We start from the raw sequence: 19,808 nt of genomic DNA on the forward strand, positions 1-19,808 counted from the left end.
ATTGCACCGCAGACTCCTCGTCGCCACCTTAACTATTTCAAAATTACTCGACCTATTGCTTGACCGGCCGTTCTAATGCCTCAAAAACATGCCGCCAACGACTCCCCCTGAATTACTCCTAACCTTTCGCATCCCCAACACGCTCCCAAGCCCCCGTATTGCTTAAAGATTTCATTTTTCTCTTTCTTTTTCTTTCACCCCCCCCTTTGTTGTGTCTTGGTACGGCCCTGGCTCCCCGCTCCTTTTTTTCCTTTTTCCCCTTTTTTCTGCTTCTATTTCTTTTCTTTCCTCTCCGCGTGCCCACTCTCACGCTCTTGTCCCTTCGTCTTGAGAATGAGGCTCACAGACGTCGGACGACGGCGTCTGTTCCCTCTTGTAATCTCTCTCTTTAAAACCAGCCGCCAGCGACAACACCCGCACGTGACGTCACTGCACTAACCCTTTAAAACTAACACGCCGAGGATGACGAGGCCGCCTTTGACGAAGATAGGTCCACCTATCGAAACGTTGGCCAGCCTGTCTGAGGTACTTCAACCCTGTTTAAAAAATTTTATACCACAGTGTGCCATTCCATCTGCCAGCCCCTTTCTTGTTTTTGGACGATAAGAATGCTGTTACACTGCAAGAGCGTGTGCGAAAATGTTTTCAATGTCGGTTGCTCACGAGAGCACGAAAATGCCGCCTCACCAACTCGTCGACCGCACGGGAGACACGAGCAGCGGGCAGCAACGTCGAACCAATATGGCGGCGCGTCTGCCGAACGGCGGCGCGGAGCGGTACAAAGGCTGTCACCACCCTGAACGGCGGCGCGGCGGGCAGGCATCGAGGCACCCTAGCGCGGGGACGCCCGCCACGCCATCTCCCGGAGGCCGGCTTCACTAGGCGCGAGCGCGCCTTCCTCCTCGCCCTACGGACTCGCTCCGTGTGGCCCGCCGAGAGAAAGCATCGTCTGCTACGACACGGCCGCTCAATGGAACGCGTGCGTTTCCATTGAGCGGCCGTGGCTACGAGCCCCCTTTCCCCTTTGCGAGGACTGCGGCGCGACCGAGACATTGGAACACTCCTCGATCACCTTGCCCCGGGGTTGCCCCGAAACCAGAATGGTGCGCTTGCAGGTGCCTGCATGCAGCGCCACCATGCCCCTGGCGCGCAAAACGTGCGCGCTCGCGCTCGCGCGCGCACATTTGGTTGTTTACAGGTGCTGAGCATCCGCGGCAAGCTCGAACCTTGTCAAACTGCGTGCTTCGCAAACCCGGCTGCAATCAAACACAAATGGATCTTATAATTAATGGCACGAGACATCATGTGGCGATGTCTGTGGATGAAATGAACGATGTTCTGGCGAGTAAGTATTCGTTTTTAGCGACGTACGCGCGGGCAGTCGAGTGTATTGCCAGCAACACAGCACGATGCGCTTCCGCGGCCTGCTCCCAGCATGTCCTAGTAGCACAAATATGGGAAGCCACACAATTATACGAAATAATTTTTTACGCTTCACAGATCCGACAAAGCTGCATGCGTTGGTAGAGTCGATCACCGGCAGTGCGAACAGCAATGCGAAAGCAGATGGTCCGAGTGCAGTCGCAGGAGCATCAGTAATTGCGAGCAGCAGCTTGTCTAGCAGCCCTGGCAAGTATTGCATTTCTTCCGAGTTTTTTATAGACGTTCCAGTATGTCGCCCACCGAGAACACTAAAGTGTAGGAGAAACGAGACTGGTTACGAAATAAATATAATTGGCATTCTGAAACTATGCATGTCCACTACAAAAAGGCCCTATTATAACATTTCTAACTGGAATAACTGGTCAAACACCAGTTGTGTTTTTGCCACCCATTGAACTCAATCATTTGAGCCCAATCGGTGCTTCCAATTGGAAATCGGCCCTCGAAAGGCAACGACCGAGCGAAACCGGAGGGAGGCTGCCACCCCAAAGGAGGGGCAGGCGCGGTCGACCAAAGGGAGTAGTGCGGCCGCGGCCGAAGTAGAGGCTCCACACGCCGCGAAGACGTCATGTCCGCGTCACGGTAACGCCTCCCTAACAGGGGAAGGCTAACCGTTCTGCAGGCGTTCACAACGAAGTTTCGTCACTCACTCGCTCACTCACCCAATAACACCAATAAATGGCGCACCATCCTATTGGGCCCAAAGGAATACGCAATTGGATTCATGAGCCCAATCAGTTGACCTATTGGGTTCAACTGGCGCCAACAGGGCTCGTTATTATTATTTTTTTTTTGACTGGGTATGTTGCAGTTGACAGTTAGCTTTCTTTCACATGTATTGCCCTTGCCATTGTCAATTTTGTGGCTATTATTTCTTGGATGGTACTGACAGAGCCATTTGTACATTTATTTAGGTGAATGAATTTGTTCTGTCATTACCAGATGCTGATGAAAGAAATGACCAGGACACGAAGATTTCTCAAACAAGTGAATGGAGTGAAGGGGAAACAAGGGTCCTTCTGGACAAATTTTATGGTTACTTGAGCCAAGTGGGCCTGATGAAAAGATTTAAGAACAAGAAGGCCACGTGGGCTGCAATTGCTCTAGATATAGAAGATGAAACAGGACACTTCAAAACTGCAGAGCAGTGCCAGAACAGAGTTAAGACGATAAAAAAGAGGCGCTCTGGAGCAAAAAAACACAATGCAACCTCAGGTGCCGAGCCCACAGAAATTCCCTTTGACGACGAATTGGCCAAGATTAAATCCATAGACGACAGTTCTGAACCTGAGCTTTTGCGAGGACCAGGAAGGGTTGAGTATAGATCAGAGAAGCAAAATGACACAGTTCCACCCAAAAAATCAAAACTAAGCATCCCGGAAATGATGTGGAAAATTCATGAAGATAGAGAAAAGCAGCGAGAGCGACGACACAAAGAGAAGGTGGAGCTGTTGAAACACCTGCTGGGGGCACCAAATCAGCCTACAGTAGCAGCGTCTTCCTGGAGTCCGTAGTGTGCGACATCTGTACTTGGTCCTTGGCTAAAAGAACATAAAACTGCCTGGAGGATGAGATACAGAGAATAGGACAAGATGAGTGTGCATTTAGTCTACCTCTTACCTGCGAAGCACGTCATTATGCATTTTCCTTACCACCACTTAGGCAAAAGTGGCAATGCTGTGCAATGTGTTGTTGTGATCATCACGTTTTAAATCATATTGTATCCTCCATTTCATTTCTGTTCATAATACTTAATAAATACATTGAACGATACACCTTGTGAGTATTCATTATGTATTTTATTACAACTCACTGCATCTGGCTCAAGACACATGACAGAGAACCTAAGTAATGTAAAGAATATTTATTTGTGGATCACTTGTACAAAACAAGCTGCGAGAACAAGGCATGGTAAGGGTATCTTACAAATTGTGGCGTTGCAAAAAAGAATGTGAAAGTGCAGCACATAACCACGAGACTCTTGGCACTGATGCATGGAAATGCAGTGTACAGGTGGCCCTCTCTCAGCCATGCTTGGTCAACCGCAGCAAGTGCAGCTAGCATTAAAATGCAGCGTACACTCTCTCTTGCCTCCCACACTTCTGTGTTATTCTACGTGGTAATTACAAGCAGACAATTTGTTGTAGCCTACTACTTACAAAAAACCTGCCGGCACAATATCTTTGAAAATGATAAAGTCCTTAAATTCTCTAAATAGTTTTTCACAGCTTCCTTAATTCATCTGTTATCTAAGCAGGACTACTGTTACCACTACGAAAAGCCACCATAATGTATAAGATATTATATTCAATTGCCTGCATTATTCTCGTGCTGCATGCTAATATCAATAATGTAAAATTGCCACTAGAAAATAATAATATGAACCTGCAATGAATCCACATTTTTCTTACGGCCAGGAAAGAGGTATGGAAGACATTATGAAGCTAAACCGAAAAAATAGATGAACAGCCAGATTCAGTACTAAATAGTCGTGGCTCACTGAATTGTCTGAAGGTACCGTACAATCTGCTTCCGTTTTATTTCTCCCAGCTGCTTCAGCACTTTTTCTGTTTTTGAGTCTACAGAAGCTAGCATTTCAATCGGGTTTGGCCTGCTGGCCTTTGTGGTACCCACATCCTCATAGTCAAGGCCACTGTCCCCTCCTTCAATGCACATGTTGTGGAGTACGCAGCATGCAAGAATGAACAATGTGGCCTTCTTTACTGTCCAGAATTCCAAGTACAAAAGTTGCCTGAAACGTCCTTTCAGCAAGCCAAAAGCATTTTCAATGCGTACTCGTGTTTGGCTCAAGCGCAAGTTATATTTTACACATTCAGGGGTCAGGGAACCATAGTCCCTGAATGTTGTCAGGAGATATTCTCGGAGTGGATAGGCAGCATCACCAAGCAGATGATACTTGCCTTCACATACTCCTGGCAGTTTATCTAAAGCAAAACTGCGCTTGAATGTGTCAGCGTCGTGCATCTTGCCTGTGGGACCAAGGAACACATCCACAAACTTGCGGTCAGCAGTGCAAATTGCCTGAACGCCGTATGACTTCTTGTCATGCCTGTTTGTATATGTTGAGGCAATCTTCCCGGCTGGACACCTCGTTTCTATGTATGTCCCGTCAATACATGCCAAGACATTTGGAAAACCTGAAATCTGAAGCCAGTGAAACATTAATGGGTTTTGAATTTACATTCCCAGTCACTTTCTTTAGCATGCTGAAATACCAATATTAACTATATTTAAATACACAATATGCGGAAAAATGGTGCTAAAATGTGTGGGAAGAACTACAATATGGCCAGTCATACAGGGAGAGAAAATTAACGCTGGGTGAATGCCTTATTTGTGATTACAGTATGCACAGGTAGTGCTCACCAGAGAATACAAGCAGTGGGTGACTAAAAAGCGAACACGGCGAGACTTGCCATAAAACGTGTTAGCCGGAGGATGGATTAGAATTAAAAGCATGCAAGGCAAAGGAGGGATTAAACCTTGCACTTAAAATACAATTCCTTCATATTATTCCTTTTTTAAATATATTCTCAATTCGACTTCATATGCAGTCCCCAACAGACACGTAGAGCACTTGTCAAAATTTAAGAGCCCAAGGCATGTTTGTTTGTTAGCCATGTTCTTAATGGTAGCGCATTTGTGAAAGAGGAGAGAACTAGGGCCTCTCTCACCGAAATTTCGAATGCTGCGGGATGCATAACAAGCAGCAAACAGCGGTCCAGAAACAAACTGCTCTGGATTCGAATATTTAAAAAAAAAAGGTTTAAATAAACAACTGCCCCATAAAAGCATTTATGACAACACCGTCGCCTTACTTCTTCGAACTCGGCGCTGGCTGCTCTTTTTTTTTCAGGTGTGTCTGGGAAGCGCATCACATCCGCGCTGATGCTGTCCAAGAAGCCCGCCACATGTTCGATTATTCCATTCACAGTGCTCTCCGCCATTCCAAACATGACGGCGACGGCTCGCTCGGTAGTCTTATTTCCTGCAAACCTGACGAAGTAAACAACTTGTCACGCATGCAGGTGCCTGACTAAAATTATTTAGAAACAAACAGGGACAAACAACTCACCAAAGAAACGAAAGAACGTGCTCCTCAGCCGATTTTTGCGCATGTGGGCCTCCATGATGCTTTGGATAAAAACTGGAGTTCTCGTAATCCGCAATCAGACGGTAGCAGACGCTCCTGCTTACTTACAGGCTCCTTACTCCGGTGTCGTCGAGGCGCCTGACGACCCGTTCAACGAACCTGTCCACTTTCGGCCGCTCTTCCCCACATCGTTTTTGGACGAGGTCGATCAGCATGTCGTCTTCGCTGTCAGACGAACTTGAAAAAAGCTCATCGATTGCGGCAACTAGCAGCGCTTTCTTCCTCATTGGCGACATCTCCACTAGCAAGCTCCGTCAACTCCGTTGCAACCGCAGCCATGCCGCAGCTATCGGACCAGAGAGCGCCCGCGGTAGTGCAGTCGGCATGCGCGCGCGCGCGTCGCGCGTCCCGCAGTGCTTGCTGGGATTGCACCCCGGCGCACCGCCGATTGTCTCGGTGCGAGACGGGGCAACAAAAAACCGCTCCAACAGGGTGCGCTTCCGGTGATCGAGGATGGACGGTGTGCACCGGTGCTGTTGATCGAGGACAAAAGTGCGCACCAAGGCGCCCCGGTGCGCACCGGTGCGGGTGATCGAGGACGCTAGTTTTGCTGTGTGAGTGCCCTGCTCTCTCGCCCGCACGATCTGCTCTTGCGCAAGTGTACCGTGCGCTAAACTTACCGTGTGCTACGCTGGACGACCTGCTGCATCCCTCGGGCTGCATCTCGCAACACAGGCACCTTTTCCGCGCGCTCTTGGCCTTCGCCGAGGACGCGGCGCTTCAAAACCGCCTGTAAACATGCCCCACCCACGGCCTTACCGCTGCGGCTGTCGCCGCCGCGCATTTATTTCTCTCTCACCCATCTTTTAATTCCCCTTCTCCCCCTGTGCAGTGCGGTTGAGGTGTCCTCTGCTGAGAGACAGTTACTGCGCTGCACTTAAATCCCATATTTTTCCACCCCTTCTTTAGAATCTCTTTACGAAGGTATGTCGGAGAGACTTTCTCGCGCCTACAGCGCTGGTGCTGAGTCAGTCATCGTCAGCGGCGGCCTTTCAGTGCGTTCAACCGCGCTTGCTAAGGTGCTCTGCTTTCTAGATTTTCATTATATGTGGTCCGGGCCCTACTAAGGTCGCTACTGCTCACACAGAAACATCTTTGATCTTATTTACAAGGTACATCACCGTAAGACGCGAGAAAGCTATGAGCCATCACCATTGACTTAGCACGAGCGCCGCAGGTGTGAGAGAGTCTGTCTGACGCAGCGGTCTCCAAATTGGACGTAAAGCGCCCGCTGCCTCGGCTATCTCACCGCGCTGCCAGCCAGCGTCCGAGCGGAAACAAACTCGACCCCACCCGCAATGCCGGCACGCCTAGGGACAAACGCCTACAACGCGCGCTAGGAAATCTCCTCCGTAGTGCCTAGGTAGAGTCATATTCAAGAAGCAAAAGCCACCAGACGTTTTCTCTCGCGCCACGCTCATACTCGCGCCTGCGCACAAACGACTTGCGATCCCTCAAATGAACGCCTCGTAAAAAAAATAATCTGTGGCGCTGCCAAGAAAGGAACTACATAGTACGTCCACACCACAGAGCTGCCGTTGTTAGCGGACAATTTCCCGCTGGAGGCGCCGTAGTCAGCACGAATTTAACGAATAAACATTGTCGCAAGCCTATCACATTGCTTTTATTAAATGAAAGATAGTACTCAATTACTATTTTTCGTTAAATACAGTAATATTAACTGCGGACTGGGCTTGATGCGCCTTGGGTTCCATGATGCGATACGCCGCTCATTTTCGAACCACGGTGGAAGCTACACCTTTCGTTTGCTGGGTTTTTCATTATTTTCATTGATTGTATATCAGATCAGTTTATATCTGGTCATGAAGCGGTCATCTGGATCGAATTTTTCGCAGCATCCATACCACTCCTTGAGGCCTCACCCAACGTGCAAGATCATCTGTAATGTTCGCGTTGCCACTCTATTACTGTGATCGGTCTTAGTCACGGAAACCAGGCTCAGGCTGAAAACGCGCCCAACGGCAGTGTTCGACTTAGGCAGGCAAAAGAGGTGAAAAAATGATTTCGACTGATTCGAAAAGGGATGCTCACCAGCAACTTTTTTTGTTGAATGCTGCCAGCACGGCACCTGAAGTTCATGTGACGTGGCGCGCTGATGTCATCGCGCAAACATGTTGCGATATTAGCACAATGAGTACAGGCATATGTGCCCCTACGGGCAAACTATTTTTATATAAGAGCACCAGGACCCACCTTTGAGTTCGGGGTGCTGCTGCCATTATTTTTTTTACTTGCATACTTGGCCCAGTTTCCCATGGTTCAATTCTCCTCTGTGAGAAGTATCCGATCCTAAGTGCAACCATAGCCGGGCCGGTCTTGGCCCAGTTTCCCAAGGTGCAATTATCCTCTTTGAGAAGTATCCGATCCAAAGTCCAACATGTCAAAATGAATATCGAAAGCCGGCCGACGCTCGCTTCCATATAACAGCAGGAAATGAAGTCCAGGGAGCGCGCTCAGACAGTCGAAGGTGAGCGAGTTACGAAGGGTTGCGAGGGAGGGGGACGGGAGCGGAGCTACGAGGAAGGGTAGGAGGGAAACGTATTCGCTTTGTCGCCCGTCTGTTGGGTGGCGCTATAATTAACTCCGCCACCGAAGCGGCGGAGTTGCCCAGGATGGCTTTATGTGCATCAAAGATCAAAACCACCGGTTGAAACAGCGGCGCAGATAGGAGAGGGGGGGGGGGCATGTCACACACGCACGCACACATGCACAGCCACGGTGCCGGCTCAGCCAGTTAAAACATGCTCCGGAGCCACCTCAGGAGCGTGGATTAAGGCGCCACTTATAGCCCGAAAAAAGCCAAGCCACAGATTTTCTGCGGCCCAAATATAGCTACATAGCCGACTCGCCAATGTCGACGCCATAACTTTTGTTCTATAGCCCAAATTGCCTATATATAGCGAAAACTGGCCAAACTGCGCACACCAACCCCTGACACCGCGGCACTTCAACAACCCATCAAAACGATCCAACCTTACGCGAGGTGCCAATACGATACCGTCGTCACATCGGTCATATGACGAAGCACGTGGCCAGAGAGAGAGAGAGAGAAATGATAAAAGAAAGGCAGGGAGGTTAACCAGGACTGAGCCTGGTTGGCTACCCTACACTGGGGAAAGGGAAAGGGGGACGGAAAGATGAAAAGAAGAGAAAGTCCACTGGAGATATCAGTCGGTCACTCAGTCCGAATCACAGGCGCTCACTCAATCCGGTCGCTTTCAGATATCGCAGCAGCGCTTTTGTGGCCTTTTGTAGCTGCGATATGCGAGGCGATGGTCCCAAGATCTTCTTCAAGGTGAACGGCTTCCCATCTAGCTGATTGAGAGCTGTGCAGAGGTCTTGCCTTTCGTTTTCATAAGATGGGCAGTAGCACAGTAGGTGTTCTATGGTTTCCTCGACACCGCAGGCATTGCACTCGGCGCTATCAGCCATTCCAATCAGAAATGCATAAGCATTTGTGAATGCGACTCCCAAACGTAAGCGGCACAGCACTATTGCCTCATTTCGTGGAAGACCTGGTAACAGCCGCAGTTGCATAGAGGGATCGAGGGAATGCAAGCGGTGGTCAGTGAATTCAGATGTGTGCCACTTCTCCAACGTCAAAGAGTGCGCTAGCCTGCCTAAGTATTGGGCTGCGTCGGTCCGCGATAAAGGTATTGAAACAAGGGTTGCTCCTTTGTGTGCTTTTCTAGCAGCTTCGTCAGCGAGGTCGTTGCCGGAGATACCGCAATGACCAGGCAGCCACTGAAACACCACGTCGTGTCCTTTCGCGATCATGATATGGTGCATTTCTCGTATCTCCGACACGAGTTGTTCACATGACCCGCGACGAAGAGATGCCAGAAGACATTGTAAGGCCGCCTTGGAATCGCAGAATATAGCCCACCGATTAGCCGGTTGGTGATTAATATAATCAACGGCACCTCGGAGGGCAACAAGCTCCGAACCAGTCGATGTTGTCAAATGAGAAATCTTGTATTGGATGCTTAGTGATCGTGATGGTATAACCACTGCGCTGGTGGAGCTGGTCTGAGTGGAAGAGCCATCCGTATATATGTGTATTCGATCAAAGTAGAAAGTGTGCAAACAATCCAGAGCTGCTTGCTTCAAGGCCAAGGTAGGCAGGTCGGTCTTCTTTCTTATTCCTGGAACCGTAAGACGCACTTGAGGTTGTTTTAAACACCACAAAGCTGAGGTTGAACGTGCAGAGGGTGTGAAACCCGATGGTAAGGAGGCACGATGGATGCTGACCTTGTTGGAGAAAGACGCCTGTGGTCGTCGTTCCGGCAGGCACGCAAGAGAGCCTGACTGCATCCGTGAAACATGGCGAACATGGGCTCTAAGCGTTTCGGTAATAATATAAGTCGTGATCGGATGTTCTTGAGCCATTACAATGGTTCCAGCTGTTGAGGCGCTGCGCGGAAGGCCTAGGCAAACACGTAGTGCCTGCGCCTGCACGCTCTGAAGTTCTCGAAGATTTGACTTGCATGTTTTAGCAAGCACGGGAGAACTGTAGCGTAGGAATCCGATGAACAGTGCTCGATATAACTGTAGCATGGAGCCCACAGACGATCCCCATGTTTTGCCGGCGATGAACTTGAAGACGTGAACAATAGATGTGAGCTTCTTCTTTAAATGGGCAACATGAGGGCTCCAAGTAAGGTCTCGGTCTACAATGACGCCCAGAAACCGGTGACTTCTCTTGTAGGAGATAGGTTGACCATTGATGCATACCGGATAAGGAGTCATCGCTTTTCGCGTAAAAGCGACTAACGCACATTTTTCTGTTGAGATGGTAAGGCCTTGTGCGTGAAGGTAGTCAGATGCCTGTGTTGCTGCTTTCTGTAGCCGTGCGCGAACCTGCAGGCGAGTGACCGCTGATGTCCAGATGCAGATGTCGTCGGCGTAGATTGAAGCACTCACTGTTTCCGGTAGGGATTCGGCCAGCCCAAGAAGCGCGAGGTTGAAAAGTATAGGGCTTAGAACACCACCTTGGGGAACGCCTCGGCATGTGTAGTGGTCGGTAGTCGGACCATCTTCCGTTCGTACCAACAAGGACCTTTGTGTCAAGTAGTTACTGACCCATCGATATACTCGTCCTCCTAGTTCAATTGTCAAAAGTGCGTCTAGAATGGTTTGATGGAAAACGTTGTCGTAAGCGCCTTTCACGTCAAGAAAGAGTGCTACTGATAATCGCTTCCGATATTTTTGTTGTTCCACAGATGTTACTAGATCGATGACATTGTCAATCGATGAACGACCCCGTCGAAATCCCGCCATAGAGTCAGGGTAAATCTTGTGGTGTTCAAGGTACCATTCGAGACGCATGAGGATCATACGTTCCATGAGCTTCCCGACGCAGCTGGCAAGAGCTATAGGCCGATAGGATGCCAGTTCGAGCGGTGACTTTCCTGCTTTTAGAAGCGGTACCAGACGGCTGCGTTTCCATTCCTGTGGGACGACACCATCTTGCCATGAACTATTAAAAATGCTGAGGAGTTCTCTTCGTGCTTCTCTGCCTAGGTGGCGCAAAGCAGTATATGTTATGCCATCGGGCCCCGGTGAAGACGAACACTTACAGAGCGCCATAGCAGCTTCTAGCTCTTCCATAGAGAAAGGAGCGTCCTTACTTGCATCTCGTGGGCCGGGGATGTTGCCTAAAGCCATGTCAGGGACTGAAACTGTGCCGCCGGCGACGTTCGCACAAAATTCCTCTGCGACGTCTATCTCACAGCGGTTTTGATAGAGAGCAAGGGCGTTGAAGGGGTGTCGTTGCTGGGGACTTGAGCAAAGACCCCGTAGGGTACGCCATACACAGGACAATGGCTTGCGGGGGTCTAGTGAGTCGCAAAAACATTTCCATCTTTGATCCGCTAGCTTATCCATACGGCGTTTGATCTTCTTTTGCATGCGCCGAGCTTCTCTGAGGTCAAGAATTGACTTCGTGCGCTTGTACCTCCTTTCAGCTCGGCGACGTAGTGCACGAAGCCTTTCCAATTCAATGTCATTCTCTGTACGCTTTGATATATGGGGAAGCTCCAGGATAAATTCGCGGGGCAGGTCACTAGTATCCTTTGCATCAGGCCACAACCTGTGTCTTCTAAATGACGGAAGCCCGACATTTCTGCGAGGAACTACGTACAGTAGCTGCCTTGACTTGACTTTGGTGTCACGTTGCCTGACTTTGAGCGTGCAGTGGTTCACTGATATTGAAACCCATGGAAGTGACCATATCCCGACCTATGTGAGAATTGATGGACTAGACGCCACATTACCGGTTGTTTCTCGCCAAACCGACTGGTCAGTTTTTCAAGATCGCGTAGAAGACACATGCAAGACACATATTGCACGCAGATTAGAAGACATAATTGCGGACGCTATGCAAGATTGCACAAGCACGTGGCCAAGACTGCAGTGTGCCTGCCGTGTGAAGCCAGGCTGTGCATAGTTCCGTAATTGCGTTACTTTGGGCCGCCGTGCGCTTCTTTCTGTTTTAGGTTGCACTGACCTTTGTCATGCAAGTATTGCAGTGTTTTGCTGTCTTATTTGGCACTGCGTGTGCAGCGATCCGTTTGTATGCTTTTCATTTGGAGAGCAGCTGAGTTTTTCATTCGAGAGACCCGAGTGGGGGGCAGTAATTTGCTCTTCAAGCTCACTCGCATGTCGCCATGTTTATATGAGGCGCCTTTTCAGTGACATTGTAATTAAAACGTTAAGAGCAGTATTATGATGAAAGTTAGACAGACGAAATCTTGCTTTTCGGTGCGTGGCATCATGATCGGCTGTCATGGGTTAGACTAGCAAGTTTCGCAGGATGCCAAGAAAGGCGGGAATCGCTGTACCTGCGCGCATCGCCTACGTACTCAAGACAGCCGTCATCGTGGCATATCCGTCTCACTTTTGGCAAGAATGTTGCCGACTAGAGAACCGACAAACGGGCTCCTCCTTAATGATACCGTACGAGTACGGTAGCGCAAGAGACCAGGTGACGTGCCCTTCCCATTCGCTTGCCTAGATGCTGCGTGAACCACACCGTGCGTTTATCCCCTGCGATTCAGCTTTGATGGCGCTTAGGCCCCTTTTATCCCACGTGATGGATATTTCACAGTCTTAAGAGGAACTTTGTGTCCAAAATGAGACGGCCTCTTTGGCGCCTCGGAATGTTGACAATATACCACGCTGCTTGTACCTTCGTTGTTGCTATAGCTTTTCTTGTTCGTGAATGGATGCCGCATTTACTCTGCGTGACTCTGTAATCTAAACTGTATTCGTGAGTCGTAAATCCCTTCGGCGCAAAATATCCTGTTACTCCAGGCGGTCACTATTCTTTGTAGTTTGTGACTGGTGCCGCTCTCTACCCTGCGCAGCTTTCGCAGCACTTAGTCGGCCGCCTGCAGAGTTTGTTCGTGTGCCATGTGCACGCGCGGACTCTGAGAAGTGCTCGCGCAGTCTTTTCGATTAATGCGCTGTTCGTGCATCTCAGCCACTTTGCGCAACAGGGCATGCACGCCGCGGTTCTTGGTCCATGTGCGACAAATTTTCCAAGCGCACATCAGTACAGAGGAACCTCTATTTATGCATTTAGGCATGTAAGTGCACTAAGTAAGTTAATAGGCAAAAGTACATTCCATTTCCAGCCTAGAGCCCATGTTATACGGGCTATTTGCGCAGAAGTTTTAGCCATGTCACTGCGGAATTGATTTGCGCAAGAATCACTGCATTTATTGGTCTCTGCCTGGAGGTTTTAGTCGAAAATGTGATTACAAGGTGACAGTTTGTCGATAAGTGCAGGAATATCTGACTAATGCTTGGTAACCTAGCACGGTGTCTTGAACGGTAGTATGAAATTGACAGGTGTCATAAAAGGTGATAATATTTTAATCGCATAGTGGCGTTAAATCTTGCTCCATGGCAATGTGCCAACTGATGGTTCTCATTCAGTCCACTGGCATGAGCACATTGGCCCCTCGTGAAAGGGCGGGAAAATATGTGGATATACATTGGGACATCTTCTTTCATCTGCTTCAAAGAACGCCCTCCAAATTGTTTAAGAAATGCAATCAATTTAAAAACGAGCTTAAAATGAAAGAGTTGGAGACCCGAAATAGCTCGCCAGCGCCTAGTCTCACTTCTAATGTTCCAAGAATACGCGATCAACTTCCACCCTTTGTCGTCGGAGAGGATATGGCCAAATACCTCGTGAAATTTGAGCACGTGTGTGAACGGAATAGCATTGAGCGATCCCTTTGGGCACAGAATCTGTTAGCCTTGCTTCCTGGGGAGGCATCAGACGTAATAACTTGCTTATCGAAAGAGGCGTTTGAGAGCTACAGTGATGTGAAGGAAGCGCTACTGCGGAAGTACAAATTGTCGCCCGAAGCTTTCCGGCAGAGGTTCCGGTATGCAAAAAAGGGCAAGGAGTCGAATCTTGACTTCGCGTTTCGTCTAAAAGCCGACTTGGTGGAATGGCTGAAGGGCGAAGAGGTTTACGACGACCGCGACAAAATTGTCGAATGCATCGCGTTGGAGCAGTTCTACCGTTGCATTGATGAGGATGTCCGGCTCTGGCTGCAAGATAGGCTAAAGGAGGTTAAGCTAAACAAGGCAGCAGAGTTAGCGGAAGAGTATTACACCCGCCGCAGCTTGCACAGCAAGGCAGTGCGCATAGAAAAAGCAGATAGAAGAGATGGGTTTTACGGGAAGCCCGACGAACGGAAGGAAATCACGCGTCGCGAGTTTCGGGAAGACGAGTCCCTTCCCAAAGAAACTGTAAGGGATGGACAGAATGCATCTCTGAATGATGACGATGGTCCGAAACAGCGAAACGAAATGACGCGTTCTTTTGAAAAACGGAAACCGTTAACCTGCTACAATTGCAAAAAGCAAGGGCACATCGCTGCAAGCTGCCCAGAGAGAATTGCTTTTGCAACGATACAGGAAACGCACAAGAACATACGTCTATTGGAGCCCTATGTGCAGGAAATTAAGGTAAACGGCAAGAAGTGCCGAGCACTGCGGGACTCTGCAGCAACTATGGACGTTGTTCACCCGTCTTTCGTCTCCTCGAGTGATTTTACTGGAGAGTGCGTTAGGATACGGCAAGTGGCCGAGAAGGAGAGTGTCTGTTTACCGATCGCAGCGGTTATCATTGAAGGAGAGTTTAGGAAACTTAACACCGAAGCCGCTGTGTCAGCCGCCCTCCCGGAGCAATTTTCCTACCTCTTCTCAAATAGCTCGGAGCAGCTGCTGAGGGATCAGGGCAAATCATTCTTTGCCGACGTGGCGTACATGGCCCCCACGCGATCCAAAGCGCGCCCGCTGTCGAGGGAACTTGACTTAGCGTCGGTGAGCGAAAGGCGGTGCGGCACACGGACCGATCACGGTAACTTGAGTGGCGAGCAGTCACGGGAGAGGCAGAGCTCGGAGGCTGGCCTAGACGAGTGGGTCCTGGAAGTGAGTGGGAGTGACGCGTGCAGTGCTAGCCGCGATATAGACTCGACGCCGCAATTAGGCGACGCGGGCTCCACACTCGCTCCGGTTTCCGCCAGCCGGCAGGAGCAGGCTGCAGTTGAAAGAGAAAGTCTGATTCGCGAGCAACAGGAAGGCTGTTCATTAGCCGATCTGAGGAAGAGCGTCAAACGGGGAGTGAAAAAAAAGAGGGTTTCATTTGGCAAGGAATCTGGCTTATTGTACCGCCGCTACACGGATAAGCAGGGTCGCAAATATAAGCAGCTTCGGATTCCGCGAAAATATGACCGGGAAAAATGAATGACCTCATTTGCTTCCTCAGAAGTATGTTTTCGGTCCAAGTGATTTCAAGGGGACCATTCTATTTGTAATTATTATTGCTGATTAATAATTGTTTCTATTTTGTTGTGTTGTTGATTTGAAAACTGATTGTTTGAGCCTTGTGTGCTAGATCGTACACCTGCCTCTTGTTGCAGCGGGAGCAAAAAGAGGGATAGCAATTTAGTTAGGTTGATTTGAATTATGGCCTTGTCTGGTGTTTGACGGGAGACAGAGGGCACTTGTTCGTGTTGGGTGTTGCCTTTTGCCGGTCGGTTTTGCAAGCTGCAGAACGACCAAGCGGGACCAGTGGCGAGAAGCAAGGTCTTAGGAACGACCCGAGCGGAGCTGGTCAAGGTGCCTTGGCGACGACGCGGTGAGCAGAGCTCCTGTCCTGGCGAGTCGGACCTGGGCACGTGAAGTTACCTGGCGTCCCGACACTGGACGTGAACTTGGACGAGCCTGACGAACGTGCGCGCCTGGCATCCGAGCCACGTGGAGGCAGCTCGTCTTCCCGGCGCCTTATCTGAGGGCGGGGATGCTGTTGTGCCATCACCACAAGCCCGGATTCCGAATCTGCAAGATGCAGAATCTATCCTGCGAGCGCCCTAATTCTCCCTTCACAAGTCAAGATGCTGAGCCGTCAGGCAGCGGGATCCTGCGGGAGAAGCCTCGGCGAGCAGCAGGTTTGGACGTGTCCGCGAGTACCAGACAGCCCGGCGCCGCACCTCCTCTTGCATGGAGGTCACCACGCGCGCGAACTTTGAACCGGGTGGCCAGCGCGGTCGCTGGTTGGACCCCTCGGACGACCGTTGTGTGCTGACTTTGTATTGGGCCGTTTGAGTGACAATGGTTCTCGGGGATTATAAAAGCAGCGACGCGCTGCCTGAAAAACAGGATCCGCCGACCCACCGGGAGACAGTGTCGCTCCCGACTGGGGTGAGATGTGTCACGCGTTTTCGCCGGACGCCGTCGTGCGGGAACAGTCGCGTTTGTTGTGAGCACTCGGCCCCAGTGCCGACCCGTTCATGTCCTGTACGATAACCTGTATATAATGTATAAAGTCCCTTTTGTTATTCTCATCGACGCCAGGCTCGGAGTCTTCGCTACCAACGCTCTGTCACGAAACGGGTGACGAGCGCTACGGGACCACAAAGCCGTAATCGTGGTGCAGCGGTGCAAGTTCGTAACACTGGTGGCACCGGTTGGGTGTCGTAACATAGCGCAACTTACATTCTCATTACATAAGCTGCCGCTAATTTCAATTGTAATGATCCGTATACTTAACGTGGAATCTACATATTGTGAGCCCATTTAATTGAACAGCCCATACAAAAGAATTTCTACAACAAATTTTTATAGTTAGCCCTGCTTATGTTTACTTTTACAATCTGGTTACGGTGTTGTAGTTGCATATCCAATGTACATGTCACTTCCATGAGTAAAAAAATTTAGTATTTAGTAGTAAAATTTAGCACAATGTAGCTTAAGCGTGCTAGTATATCTTTCATGACAAGCTGCAAAAACTTGAAAGAGTGTGTAGGCCTGCCTGCTTATCTGGCAAGCACACCGAGAGGGAACACCTAGTGTTCAGTGCTACCAAGTGAAGAGTGACCGCATGTATGTGCACGCGGTGGTATGTGGGAAAGTTGTTCTAGTGAAGCCACTGCATCTGCATTCAAAACATTTCAACTCCCAGCGTAGTGTAAAATAGGTGTCCACGTCGATGAGAAGGAGTACCAGTGTAAATATGTGGGCATACCCGTGCAGGCAGCAAGTGTATCTACATTGAAAACGCTTCAAGTACCAGCATGTACGGCAGTTCCATTACCAGCGGAACTGCAGAATAAAAAGTGGTATATTCCCGAGCACTTCATCAATTGAACTGCCTGGACGGTGTGCCAAATATTTCTGGATGTGAAAGTGGCGGTTAACTAGTAAAGAATTTGCTCGGGGCTACATGTGTGAGTCTTAAATCTTTTTTGCCACTCAGAGTGCTTTCTACAGGGAAGCTGTTAGGCCCTAGTTGGTCGGTATTTTTTGTGCTCGTGTCTGTTAGAGAAACATGGGCCGATCGCGGCGGCACTGCAAGGACAGAAGCAATGACTCGTATCCTCGCAAGGTAGTGGCTTCAAGCACTCTGTAAAGTGAAGCACACAGCGCATACATTCTTTGGAATCACGAATACAACATGCAGAATGGCGTACTTTTCAATAGTGAACAAGCGCAAAACAAGCATCCAAGTTCCATAAATAATGATAACGTGCGCCTGGTAACCACGCGAAGCACGTAGCGTGCCCCGCATACCTTTCCCAGAAATGATTACTGATGTGCAAGCTGCCGCGGCAATGGCAGCTTGCGACGTGGGAAGTGAAGTCCCTAGCCTTTCGTATATAGAATAACCAGCCTGCCTAGCACCTGATCTAAATGTTACAGCACCGCTATGGGTGGCGGCGTGGTGTCAAAATTACCGTTACTACCATTACTCTAAACAATAAAGCAGTGAATAACCCACTCGGCAGTTGTAGTGGTGGTTTTAAACAGCTTCGCTTGATATCAACTATAGGAGGGTCGTAATATGGAGGCAAGTTATTTTTTTTTACTTTTTTACTTTTTTTTTACAAACTACGACACATCCCAAACGTAAACTGCGCACTATACGCAGATGACATTACCATCTTGAGCCCGGGAGGCTCCCTGGGAGACATGGAGCAGGCATTACAGTCTGCCCTTGATGCCACGGAAGAGTACCTTCTAAACACAGGAATGAAACTATCCTCAAAGAAATCGGAACTATTACTATTTCGCAAGTCTTGCCAAGGAGTCCGCCACCTAACACCTCTAGACGAACTTCCGCTCGCACTACACACAAGAGACGGAGAACCGATTCCGCGAGTCAACCACATACGCATTCTTGGGCTCCTAATCGAATCCACCGGATGCCACGGACACACGATCAAACACTTAACCGCCAAAACCGAAAACATGATCAGACTCATCCACAGAGTCTCGGGGCGCAGGAAGGGTCTCCGCGAAGATAACCTTCTGCGCGTATACCACACGTTCCTTATGAGTCACATTAATTACGTCGCCTCTGCCCACAACTGGACGAAACTAGAAAAGATGAAGCTAAACACACTCATGCGCAAAAGCATCAAACAGGTCTTGGGAATTCCACAAAGAGCAAGTACAGCAAAGGTTGACCAGCTAGGTATGCCCAACAACATCGACGAAGTGATCGAGGCTCAGACTATGGCGCAAATACTCCGCCTATCCTCGTCCAAAGCCGGTAGGCTAATCCTAAATGACGCCAATGTCTCCCCGTCTCCCTATCTCGAGCACGCGGTTACCGTACCGAGCGAAATTAGAGACAAATACAAAGTCTCACCGTTTCCCAGAAACGTCCACCCACAACACAACGTGGGTAGGCGCCGGGCCCGCGCCCGCGCGATTCTCGACCGCATCGACGCGGATCGTGAAGCCACCGCATTTGTGGACGCGGCCCAGTACGGCAGCACATCCACTTTCGCAATAGAGGTCGTGGACGGCAACGGAACGCTACGATCATCCGCATCGGTTAAATCGAGCACCAGCGCTAAAGCGGAACAAATAGCCGTAGCCATCGCCATGGCAGACACCACATTTACTTATGTCTTCACGGACTCGCGTGCCGCAATTCGGGCCTACGAATGCGGCAACGTATCTAAAGAAGCAGCGCGTATACTACTAGCGAGCTCAAAAGAGAGCAAACGGTGCCTCTCCTGGTTCCCCGCTCACATGGGGAAAGACATTCACCCGCAAAAAGCTAACCTCAATGAAACGGCCCACGGCCGTGCGCGAGAACTTGCCCGCCGCGACGGTCCCACGGCCTACGAGGGGCTGGACATTCAGTTTAATGACCCGCTGCTCACTTACCAAGAGATCACCTCCCACTATCGGAAAGGCAGAACCAAATTCCCGCTCCCACACGCCAAACTCGAACGCGCGCAGGCGGCTGCGTTTCGAATGCTACAAACGGACTCGTATCCGTCACGAGGCCTTCTAAGTCACTATAACTCAGAAATCCCGGCAAATTGCCCAGACTGCCCAGAACATTATTGCTCACTCTCGCACATGCTATGGCAATGTACCGCGTTACCAAAGGGCCCTCTCTCCAGTGAGCCTGAATGGGAAGAAGCCCTCAAAAGCCCGGACCTCAAACTCCAACTCAAGGCCGTCCAGAGGGCCCAAGAACTGGCGGAGCGTCACCACGTTCCCGTCCCGACTTGGGTGTCGCCTACGGTTTCTGCCGGAGGAGTTCCCCGCGTGGGATCTCGAACGGATTGAAACTCCTCAGGACTTCAGTAAAGTTCTTGACTGACTGACTTTAGAACACTGGAGATGT

At 49.8% G+C, this 19,808-nt stretch overlaps 2 protein-coding genes and 1 pseudogene across 8 annotated transcripts in view; 1 reads left to right on the forward strand and 2 right to left on the reverse strand.

Moving 5' to 3' along the window:
• LOC139052198 (uncharacterized) overlaps positions 1–19,808 on the reverse strand; it is a 114,443-nt gene that overhangs the window by 59,924 nt on the left and 34,711 nt on the right. The window lies entirely within an intron of this gene.
• LOC139052199 (uncharacterized) overlaps positions 1–19,808 on the forward strand; it is a 68,005-nt gene that overhangs the window by 7,770 nt on the left and 40,427 nt on the right. The window lies entirely within an intron of this gene.
• LOC139052155 (putative nuclease HARBI1) lies at positions 3,802–6,280 on the reverse strand (annotated as a pseudogene).

Source organism: Dermacentor albipictus, unplaced genomic scaffold (genome assembly GCF_038994185.2).
Source record: "Dermacentor albipictus isolate Rhodes 1998 colony unplaced genomic scaffold, USDA_Dalb.pri_finalv2 scaffold_19, whole genome shotgun sequence".
Taxonomy (NCBI): Eukaryota; Metazoa; Arthropoda; class Arachnida; order Ixodida; family Ixodidae; genus Dermacentor; species Dermacentor albipictus.